Here is a 12508-nt window from a genome sequence, read left to right as displayed (position 1 = left end):
TATACCACGAACAGATGTATTAACAAACAATTAAATTGACGTATTTATCATTCGACCGGTGTAAGCTAGAAAACCTTTAGGCCTATGATCAACGCAATTATAGTTCAACCTCGGTTGGCTCGAACAACCGATCTCTCGAACAAATTTGCACAGGCCCTCCGAGTTCGAGCGAACAAAGTTCAACTGTACTTAAAGCAGGCTTTAATATCCATAGGAATGTGTTATTTTTGTTGTTGCATTTACTTTTTATTATCTTGTTGTTAAATTGAATGGGATGGTCACTTTTAAACTTTATATGAATTATTTTTTATATATCTAAAGGCACAGTGGCAACAATTGTTTATTGTATGACATCAGTGTTCAAATGAGCTTTTAATATCATGTGCAATTCTTGCTATCCAAAAGTCTGATTGATGCATTTATGATATCTTAAACCAATTACATTATTTTATGAGGATAAGGTCTTTTTGATGTTATTTTTGTTGTTCTTGTTAAAAATTAAATTATTGTCATTTTGTCATGCTACTTTTTCTTAGATATATTTTTGTTAAAAATTTAATTTTTGTCATTTTGTCATGTTACTTTTTCTTTATTTAGTTTAAATTGAATTCTATGTTATTGTTTCCAAAGACTAAAAAAACAAAACAGGATACAAGCAGAAAATTTATCCCTTTGATAAAGGTAACATTATACAAGGGACATAAAAGCATGTCGGTATGTAAATAACAATCGGGTTTGTGGGTAACAGTAAAAATATCATCCCAAGGAAAATACTGTTACCAGAGGCGTTATCATACTTTTACTGTTACTTACAAACCCATGTGTTATTTATTTTATTACCCCGAACAATATCTGTGATGATCTAAATCAAACTGAGGCTAAATGGAGGAAAAAAATGGCGGCCATTTTATTTTATTTATCCACATTACCAGATTTTATACTGTTAAAAAGTACTGTTACCTGTACTGTTACCTATGTAACAGTACAGATTTTTAAGTCATGTGGTACACTTGAGTTAACAGTATAAAAAACTCCCATTGGCCTATGGGAAGTTAATATTACATAAAAAAAGAGGGGCATTTCGCTTAATATTTTCTTTTTGATATTCTTTTGTGTAATTGCAAAATGAATAAGATTTACCTTGATTTAATTACCTTGTAAAATGCCTGTATTTTGGAACTGGTCCTCACTTGAGTTCTTAATGTTATATCACAGGGTGCTTTATTGTTTATAAATGTACAGATTTTCATAAAAATGCTTAAAATTATTATATTGTTATTTTCTTATATTTTTTTTGTTTCACTTTATTGCATTTGTATAATGTTATTGTTTTTGATGACATTTTGTGGAGTTACTGGTAGCAGTGATAATAACATTTTTAATAACAATCAGTGTACATTTTTAACAAAGGTAAAAAAACAATCTAAGAAATCACATTCTTTTGTCTAAATTTTATTGTTATACTTTTTACATATTTATGTTTTTTCAATATAATAAGAGTACAATGGCTATATCATATGTTGCATCATATGACTGCAGAAATGAAACATGATAATTATACCACCTTAAAGGGACTCCACTGAGGTTTTTTGACATGACTGGACTGGAAATAATTTTTCGAGATTAATGTTCCATTTGATGTAGGTCTTGACCAATGGTTTTTGTGCAACATTTTAGATCAATTGCTCACTGTGCTTTTTTTCCAGAATTATTATTCTTATCTTGAAAAACGACAAAAAGATTGAAAATCATTGTGACTCTTTTCAATAAAATCAGGCTAAAAATAGCACAAAAATATGTTTTTTAATTTATTTCTGAGTATATTTCTTAACTATCTTATGCATATCTTTCTGTTTATAAGTACCCTTGCTGATTCACATGAAAGTATCAAATGTTGTGTTTTTAGGCTTTTGGACCTCAGTGGAGTTCCTCTAATTTGCCTATACATTGTATGTTATTATCATATATAATGACATATATAATGTACATTCTACAATGATAATGATAGTTAAATGTGAAAGGTGAATTCTAAAACTGTAAAAATACATAATTTATGAAACCCTTATTAGGAATAAAAGAGAAAAAACAATACAATGTATTTGAAATTATAGCTCCTATGGTGTTTATGGAAATGAGGTGAAGAATATTTCCAGTATAGGCAGCCAGAAAGCATATTTTATGTTAGATTTTATTGGTTCTTATAAGTAAGTAATCATTTTATTGTATGGGGCATGTTCAAATGATAACTAACATTTACAGAACTTAGCACCCAATCCAATGGGTCTGTTTCATGTTTGAAGTACCTGTATATTAAATGATTACATGAATATTATAATATGTTCATTTCAGTATTATTGTCTCTTAACATTTAAGTGCTTTAATTCATTTCTTTTCTACATTGTACTTGAAGCTTTAGTGACATTGACAAATTTTATAAGATATTGCTGCTTTAAACAGAAGTTTCCATTGATAAATTTGTTTTGAATTGTCCATAGATATGTGTATGGATTTAAGTACTTGTTTAAATCAGTCATCGGCATAAAGTCTAATTGGAATTCAGGGATATGTCGTTAATTTTAGGGGTTACAATATTTAAAACCTTGAATTGTGTAGCTTACTTTACGGTATAGAATCTGATCGGATTGAAAAGTTTTGTATGCTGTCTGGCTCTACTCTTGTGGCATTGGCAAGTGGTGGTTGCCACTAGCACTATCGGTTAAGATGTCATCTGTTAAAAGGGTTGGGTACAGTTAAAGCTGCACGCCTCCAGATTCATGCTAATTTTCATGAAAATTTTGAAAATGTACTTGAATGTGTAATATTGTAAAGTAACCAAAACAAAGCAATTTACACATTATCAATGGCCATAACAAACCGCTTAAATTACCAAAAATTAGTCAAAATATGCAAAAATAGCCTTTACTGCATTAGTAACGCAGTAGAAATATAGTTGTAAATACTTAAACATTAGTCATTAATCGCACATAATATGTAAAATATTACTTGAATCTTGAAACATTTTACTTTTCCTTACATCTTAGTACATTTCTCTCAAGTTGATTCTATTGAAATATTTTGACTCATCTGGAGGCATGTAGCTATAACTGTAAAGTGAATTTTTTATAAAATCAGTACAAACATGACGATATATGTATATAATTATTTTACCTTCAAGAAATGTGTTCCTTATTTATTTATATAAGTGTCACAGGGCATTAAAATAGTAAATATATAATACATGATCATGTCAGTCCAACAAAAATGTATAATGACTGCTTGAGCAGGCACTGTTAACATTTTTATCAGACCACTAAAATTTAGAGATGTGTCGCCTTCGAAATATTTTGCAGGAAGTGCAAAGCCAACAATTTTCAGTGCATTTTACTTAAAAATTTTTATCCTGATGAAGATCATTGTTACTATGGAAACTATATTAGATGGTGATGTGTAGTTTCTCATAGTCCTTCTCTACCCTCAGTTATAAGTTTGGTTGTTTAAACCATATGATTTTCTTCCTCAGTGAACATTTACCATCATATGTTCTAATAAAGTGTGATATGATAAAAGGTATAACACACTTCAGGCCTCATAACATTATAGTGACCTCAGTCAGTCAGACCTAAACATTGAATGGACCTCAGACTTCAACTTCGGTTCGTTAAATTATTTGCAGGCTAACTGATCGGTCACTATTATTCCATGAAGTCTCGAGTATATGTAATATTACTTAAATAATGTTATGTTATGTTATTAGCAGGCTAATATTGTTATTTGCAGACCAACTCATTCCACGTGGCCTTTAGTGCTATGTAATATTTCATAAATTATATTATGTAATAACATAAGACTTTGTGCTAATCTAGGGAGAATATGCACAAAGACTAAAAATCTACACCATATTTCATTTCTTGATGTTAATTGATCATATATAAATAATGTTAAATCTTTCTAAATGTGGTCTTTATTTTTACACTTTATGTTATTTAAAAGTTTATAATGATTATTTTGTCATTGCCATTCTTCAGCATTGGTTAACCCTTTACGTCAAGTTTTCACTAATTGTCGATAACTTCTACATACAAAGTAACGGGGAAACTTTATATGTGGATGCACCTTAATAAATTATTTCCCTTATTCTACTTTACTTTTATCATACTGAGAAAAGAGACAGCTCTTGTTTTGATTTAAAAGAAAAAACTGTAAAGATTGTTATAGTATTTATTATTAGATATGTAATTTAATTACTGAGAATTTCAAGTTTTATTAAATGGTATTTAACCAGAGTTATAAATTGTGTTGTTATTTCTGTACCATCTGTAGCAGATATCATTCAATGCCCATTATTTAAGGTTTCAAAAATTTACTAATTGTGTATATGATTGAGCTTTTGGCTATTTGGAAATAAGTCCACATCTATAGTGATTTAATGGATGTTTTGTACAAAAGTCAAAATTCCAATTTGTTTAATTTTTGCCACCTTTATCACACAAGAGCGATCAGTAATCACATGTGTCGCCTCATGATGGCCAATTTCATGTTGGGACAAATTTTGTGACAGACGGACAGTGCACAACTAGACTAACCACTTTGTACTGATCATTCCTGTAAAATTTGGATAAAATTGCACCAGTAGTTTATGAGGAGTAGTCCGGACAAGCTTTTGCGTATCTGGCAACACACAGAAAAAAACACCTTTTTAGCTCGACTATTCGATAAGAATAAGTAGAGCTATTGCAGTCACCTGTGCGTGGGCGTCGGCGTAACCACTTATGTTAAAGTTTTTGTAATAGTTCAAATATTTTCAAAGTCCATTGACATATGGCTTTGAAACTTTGCACACTTGTTCACCATCATGACCCCAACCTGTAGACAGGAGGAGGTAACTCTATCAAGCATTTTGACAGAATTATGCCCCTTTTTAGCTCGACTATTCGATGAGAATAAGTAGAGCTATTGCAGTCACCCGAGCGTTGGCGTCCGCGTGGGCGTAACCACTTATGTTAAAGTTTTTGTAATAGTTCAAATATTTTCAAAGTCCATAGACATATGGCTTTGAAACTTTGCACACTTGTTCACCATCATGACCCCAACCTGTAGACAGGAGGAGGTAACTCTATCAAGCATTTTGACAGAATTATGCCCCTTTTTCGACTTAGAATTTACGTTAAAGTTTTTGTAATAGTTCAAATATTTTCAAAGTCCATTGACATATGACTTTGAAACTTTGCACACTTGTTCACCATCATGACCCCAACCTGTAGACAAGAGGAGGTAACTCTATCAAGCATTTTGACAGAATTATGCTCCTTTTTCGACTTAGAATTTACATTAAAGTTTTTGTAATAGTTCAAATATTTTCAAAGTCCATTGACATATGGCTTTGAAACTTTGCACACTTGTTCACCATCATGACCCCAACCTGTAAACAGGAGGAGGTAACTCTATCAAGCATTTTGACAGAATAATGCCCCTTTTTCGACTTAGAATTTACGTTAAAGTTTTTGTAATAGTTCAATTATTTTCAAAGTCCATTGACATATGGCTTTAAAACTTTGCACACTTGTTCACCATCATGACCCCAACCTGTAAACAGGAGGAGGTAACTGTATCAAGCATTTTTTTTACTATCAAGCACTAAGAATAGTTGAGCGTTGCTGTCCTACCGACAGCTCTTGTTCGACTTAGAATTTACGTTAAAGTTTTTGTAATAGTTCAAATATTTTCAAAGTCCATTAATATATTGCTTTGAAACTTTGCACACTTGTTCACCATCATGACCCCAACCTGTAGACAGGAGGAGGTAACTCTATCAAGCATTTTGACAGAATTATGCCCCTTTTTCGACTTAGAATTTACGTTAAAGTTTTTGTAAATAGTTCAAATATTTTCAAAGTCCATTGACATATGGCTTTGAAACTTTGCACACTTGTTCACCATCATGACCCCAACCTGTAGACAGAAGGAGGTAACTCTATGAATTATTTTGACAGAATTATGCTCCTTTTTTTACTTAGAATTTACATTAAAGTTTGTTTACCACTTCAAATATTTTCAAATTCCATTGACATATGGCTTTGAAACTTTTCACACTTGTTCACCATCATGCCCCAACCTTTAAACAGGAGCAGGAAACTCTATCGAGCATTCTGACAGAATTAAGCCCCTTTTTTACTTAGAATTTGCGTTAAAGTTTTTGTAATAGTTCAAATATTTTCAAAGTCCATTGACATATGGCTTTGAAACTTTGCACACTTGTTCACCATCATGACCCCAACCTGTAAACAGGAGGAGGTAACTGTATCAAGCATTTTTTTTTACTATCAAGCACTAAGAATAGTCGAGCGTTGCTGTCCTACCGACAGCTCTTGTTATCAAAGGGCCATAACTCGGCCAAAAATCATTCAACCGGAAAACCCGTGCAATATGCGCAAGGACTTTAGCTACAGATCAATCCTGTAAAGTTTCATTGAAATTGCATAAGTGGTATAAGAGAAGTAGTCTGGACAAACTTTAAAAATAAAAATTATTAAAGGGCCATAACTCAAACAAAAAACCATTGAACCGGAAAATGCTGACAATATGCACGACTAGACTTGGTACTGATCATTCCTGTAAAGTTTGGATGAAATTGCACCAGTAGTTTATGAGGAGTAGTCCGGACAAGCTTTTGTGTATCTGGCAACACACAGAAAAAGAAACCTTTATATCAAAGGGCCATAACTCGGCCAAAAATCATTCAACCGGAAAACCCGTGCAATATGCGCAAGGACTTGAGCTACAGATCAATCCTGTAAAGTTTCATTGAAATTGCATTAGTGGTATAAGAGAAGTAGTCTGGACAAACTTTAAAATTAAAAATTATTAAAGGGCCATAACTCTGACAAAAATCATTGAACCGGAAAATCCTGACAATATGCACAACTAGACTTGGTACTGATCATTCCTGTAAAGTTTGGATGAAATTGCACCAGTAGTTTATGAGGAGTAGTCCGGACAAGTTTTGTGAAGGACGGACGGACAGACAGACGGACAGACAGACGACGGAGAAGTGATCCCTATATGTCGCCACTACTCCGTAGAGGCGACACAAAAATGTTCCATATTCAACATACACTTTAAAATATTGATAATGACTTTTGAAAAGTCTCTTTTTACGCTTATCTTGCAGAAATTTGTAATTGATTTGCCTTGTATTGAATTTAGAACAGTCTTTAAAAAATTGAGGGATTATTACAATACAAATATTGATTTATCAACAGAAGAGAACAAAGTCAGTTCTGAAAAAGAATGGTATCAATGTCCTGAGAAAACATAGCCAAATTTTGTGGTTATTTTAATCATGTATACCAGGGCTTCCATGAGTGGAAGTTTGAGATTCATTTGCTCCTTGATTTTGGCTTGTGACTTCGAAAATATAATGCTTTAGTTTTCCTTCTTTACCAATGTGACTTCCTATGTCAGACAATTTACAGTCTCTACTTCCTTTGGAAACCTAATGGAACACATGGTATACTAAGTAACAAATTAAGATTATTACATTACTACAACATTTGTACATAATGTTCCTTTCAGAAGGAGTTTTGACTTATTTATTCGGATGATTCTGAACAAAATGTCGCCTTAAACTGTAAATGTCTGAGAAATTTTCACCACAATCTCTACATGTATAGGGACAAAGCACCGTGTCCTGATCCACTTCCTCCTTTTTGGTTCCTGGCTCTTTCTGTTCACCTCGACCTGTTACGATATAAATAAAAAAAAATAAAATTAGAAAGATCCAGTAAATGTAAGATTTTCATAAGTCATTTTTTAAACTTTGAATTTCTTCTCATCATTCTACAATTTCTCAAATCTTAATAAATTCCGTAATCAATCTAATTATGACTCGGTATCTGATTGATTATAACATGTATAATTCAAATTCAAAAACAAACTTTGTAGCTCATAGCTTGTTCAGAGACATAGATAATGTTATCTATGTCTCTGGCTTGTTTTAATATTTTGCTACAGAATGATAAAAAACATCAATCACATAATGTTAGATTACCTTTGCCTTTTGACTTCTTCTTTGAAGAGCTTAATTCTTGCTTTTGATTGGCTGATGCCATTGTTTCCTCATGAATATTCATATGATGAATAAGGTCATATGACTGACTGAAACTTTGTTGACATATTTCACACTTAAAACTTTTCTTAGCACTCATTGTCACCCTGTACGAAATTTTCTGCACGGAAATGGGGCGGAATTCAAAGGCAGATTCCGCCCAGAAATTTAAATTCTCCCCCGAATATACAAGTGTTAAACCATTTGCTTTTGGCACGGATTCCGGCCGGATTCCAGGCGGAAATGGAACGGATTCTGGGCGGAATTGGGACGAAATATGCAAATGAGTTGGGGCGGAATTTTGAAGCGGAATCTTGGGGCGGAATTTTGAAGCGGAATCTTGGGGCGGAATTTCGGAGCGGAATTGTCAAGCAAGATTCTGGACAGAATTCAGGGGGCGGAATTTTATAAGTTTAACATGATCACATATTTTGGGATAAAATTATCAATAATGTATCACATTAAATTTTCTTTCACAAAATTTAATAAAAAAAATATCATATCCTTTAGTCCAAATACAGAATAGAATACCCTACATTCACTATAACACACTTTGTTTTTTTTTGCAATTATTTTGCTGGAAGTGTTTCAATCATAAATTTGTTTCAAATGTTTCTGATCATTTAAATTACTATTTCTTTAATCCATGTCTGTTTTAAGTCCACTGCCTGTGTTTCCTAGAACTTCTTGTGGTTGACCGTTGTGCTCACCTTTAATAATAAAATTCATAATTAATTAAACAAATATTTTGTAATGAATTGAGCCGTGTCATGACAAAACCAACATAATGGGTTTGCGACCAGCATGGATCCAGACCAGTCTGCGCATCTGCGCGGTCTCATCAGGATCCATGCTGTTCGCTTACAATCCCTATTACAAGTAGAGAAACAGATAGCGAACAGCATGGATCCTGATCAGACTGCGCTGAGGCGCAGGCTGGTCTGGATCCATGCTGGTCTCAAACCCATTATGTTGGTTTTTCACGACACGGCTCAATTATGTTTTATTGCATAATTATATGCAGCTTTATTTTATATTTTTTAATAATATCAAATTTTATGTTTCAACAGTATTAAATATTAACTATGCTTATAAAGCATATTCAAAAATAGTAAAGCAACACAGAATCAGTTATTCAAGTGTACAAGTGTTTAAGAGAATTAACTGACTGCTTTATTTGTGACACTATTTATTACTGGTTATGTATTTTTCAAGGAAAGATGTTGAATAGTTAAGTATAGAGATTTTAAAAATATACCTTTTCAGGATCATTATTAAACACCTGGCATCTCACAGTCAGCACTTAAGTCCCTGAGCAGCCTGCAAATTATGAGTGTAAAATGTAATTTTAGATTGTTCCATTGGAAAGACAACACAAACATGTAAAATAATAAATGATTACAAAACTACTGATTGTACCATTTAGTCCTATTTAATCAAATTTATTTAATTTGTTTAATTTCCAGGAAATGAAAAAGATATCAGTAACTTACATGCTATTTATACAATATAGATCTACACAATCATTATATTAACAAAAAAATCATTGAATAATTTTTAACTTGCAAATAATACATGTATTAAAGATTTAAAACAATTATCAGAAAAAAAAACCAAATGTATGAAGTTGAAAATACTAAAACAACAATGACCTCTTGTTACAAATTTTAGTTGGCTACTTAGTATTGATAGTCGTCATATAAAATTAATTTAACTAAAAGTTAATAATTACCTGATTATGTTATACATCTCCTTGTCCCATGTTATCATACCAATTACTTTAACACTTTGAGATCTTAAACAAAACTTTACTCCAAAATTGTTAAAATATCAAGTACATCCTGCACTCTTTTTGCTGACCCAGATATCTTAGAATTCAAAATTCACAACAGTTTACTGTATAATGGACCGGTCCATCATTATGTAAAACAGGGTTAATTTACTCATCATCTTAACTTACATTCATTGAATGTAAAAGAAAAATCAAATAACAAATAGATATATATAAATTTTAAAAAACAATTACAAATTTTTGTACAAAAAAATTGCAATATGTCCTAGACAAATTCTACATATGCAATTTATAATGTTATCTCTCCCCAAAATAATTACATGGAACAGCCTGATCTGTTGGAATGACCAGTCATGCATAGATGATGGGAAACTGCTGGTCAGTAGAGTTTTATCAGAGCTCTGATCTGTGTAGTGTAAAATCTGGGTGAATATAATCTCAGTGAATATACATTGTAGTATTTATTTACCTACGGTAAATAAAAGCAATTATTGGGCATATTGGTTGATGATTAAAAGGGCATAATATATGAGATTATTTCATGCACTGTTTTGTTTTGTTTATTTTTTTTATAACAAAATAATTTAAAATGGCAAGCACACTTATAATCTTGTCCAGATGTGACTGCCCTATATCCTATAGTATATTCAAATTTAAAAAGCATTCTTATTTTAATGTTGCTTTTAGATGATGTCCTAAAATCATATTTAAAAATTCATAGTTCAGTAAATGTATTATAATACAAGCTGTATGAAAAATCTTTATATTATAAACTTAAGCATTTTGGAGGTGAATGTTTTCAAATTCTACGCTAAGATTTTTACAGTTGTTTTTCAGTACAAAAAATATAAATTAGTCTATCAAAATATCATTAATGCCACATTTTTTATCTAAAAAGAAGGCCTATTTTAATGTCTAAAAAAAAAAAATATATTAATTCTAAAAAAACACCTGTAAAAAGAAGGCCTATTTTAATGTCTAAAAAAAAAATATATTTTAATTCTAAAATACACCTGTAATTATTGGTTCAGCAAAAAAAATAAGTACAGTAGGTAAAATTTCAATGTCTGCAAGTGCAAAAACAAGAGTACAATTATGATTTGGACATCTTATATGTGAAATTCTGTTAAAGAAAAATGTTTAAGTATAGAATTCCGCCCATAGTGAAGACTATTCCTACCCAAAAAAATTTCAAAGTTGAAAATTCTGTCCAAGATGAAATATTTAAGTATAAATTCTGCTCCAAAATAAAATTCCAGCCGGAATTTTTCTAGTTTTCCGCCCAGAAAAGTGAACAAAATATTTTTCTTGTGAGACAGAATGGCACGGATTTTGCGTTTCCGTCCCTGGTCCGCCCAGAAATCACTGATTCCGTGCCAATTCCATGCCAATTCCGCCCAGAATCCGTGCCAAAATTTCGTACAGGCCTAGTAGTAGGTTTGATTGTAAAACAAACTCTAGTAAGTTCCTCAGAATTCTTCAACTGAACATCCATTGATCTGAAAATTATAAAATAACTGCTAAAATATTTTTATAGCTTAAAAGATGCATGGTCAGATCACAGGAACTTGAAATTTAATCAATGCATCACAAAATATACGTTATTAGTAATATAGCCCTTATCTCTATATAACAAATAGAGATACGGGCTATATCACTAATATACGTATATTGTGTGATGTATTGATCAAATTTCAAGTTCCTGTGCATGTATAAAGCGTAAGAAAAAATTGAGGGTTTGCAAAATATATTTTCATATGTCAAATTTGACCTACATGTATCTGTTATACGTTGGTCAAGTACAAAGTAGAATTGAGATCGGCAAATCACTACGATATCTAAAGAACGCAGATTATGTTCCAATTGTTTATAACACAATTTATTACATTACAAATCAGCAAAATTCATAAATTCAGCACTGATGCTAAAATAAATATTACGGTTAATTGATTCTGCAAATGTCGAGGATTTTTGAAGGGAAGCAACTCAAATAGCCATCCTACTATAGATACGTGTGGTGATATGAATGTAACTTACATGTATAACTAATTTTAATCAAACTGACAAACGTAATTAACAAAACAGTAATTTGAACTATTCAAACGTATGGCACAAAATAACACAATATATTAATGGTAAACAGATTTCAAATAGATATGGACACTTGCAAAGTAACAGGATATACGTACCTGAGTACCTTTATTAAATGATACAATTTTAAGTTGTGGATAAAAAGGTAGTAGTTCCTATACCATTTGAAAGATATTTTTAACGACAGACAATAAAGACTTACTGCCAGTCATGCTTTTCAACTGGCAAAATATTAAATTTTGAACCAGTTGTTAACATTCTCCATCAGGGATGTGTGGTATTATATGTATTCTCCTCTATGGCAATTTCCATCAGGGATTGATGCATAATATGTCCCTGTTTCAATACAGCAGTGTCTAACAGATCACTTACCAAACATTATACACATAATTATATAACATGTACTATGTATTATACATTTATAATTGTGAAAGTTAGGAATTTTTGTAAATTCCCTAAAAAGTTCAGGCATTATTTTAACAAAAATGTTAAATGACTACAATTTTCAGGAATTTTACTTA

This window comes from Ruditapes philippinarum, unplaced genomic scaffold (assembly GCF_026571515.1).
Source record: "Ruditapes philippinarum isolate M1 unplaced genomic scaffold, ASM2657151v2 ctg4625_1_1_1_1, whole genome shotgun sequence".
In the NCBI taxonomy this organism is placed as follows: Eukaryota; Metazoa; Mollusca; class Bivalvia; order Venerida; family Veneridae; genus Ruditapes; species Ruditapes philippinarum.
Note: the sequence above shows the minus strand (reverse complement) of the source record.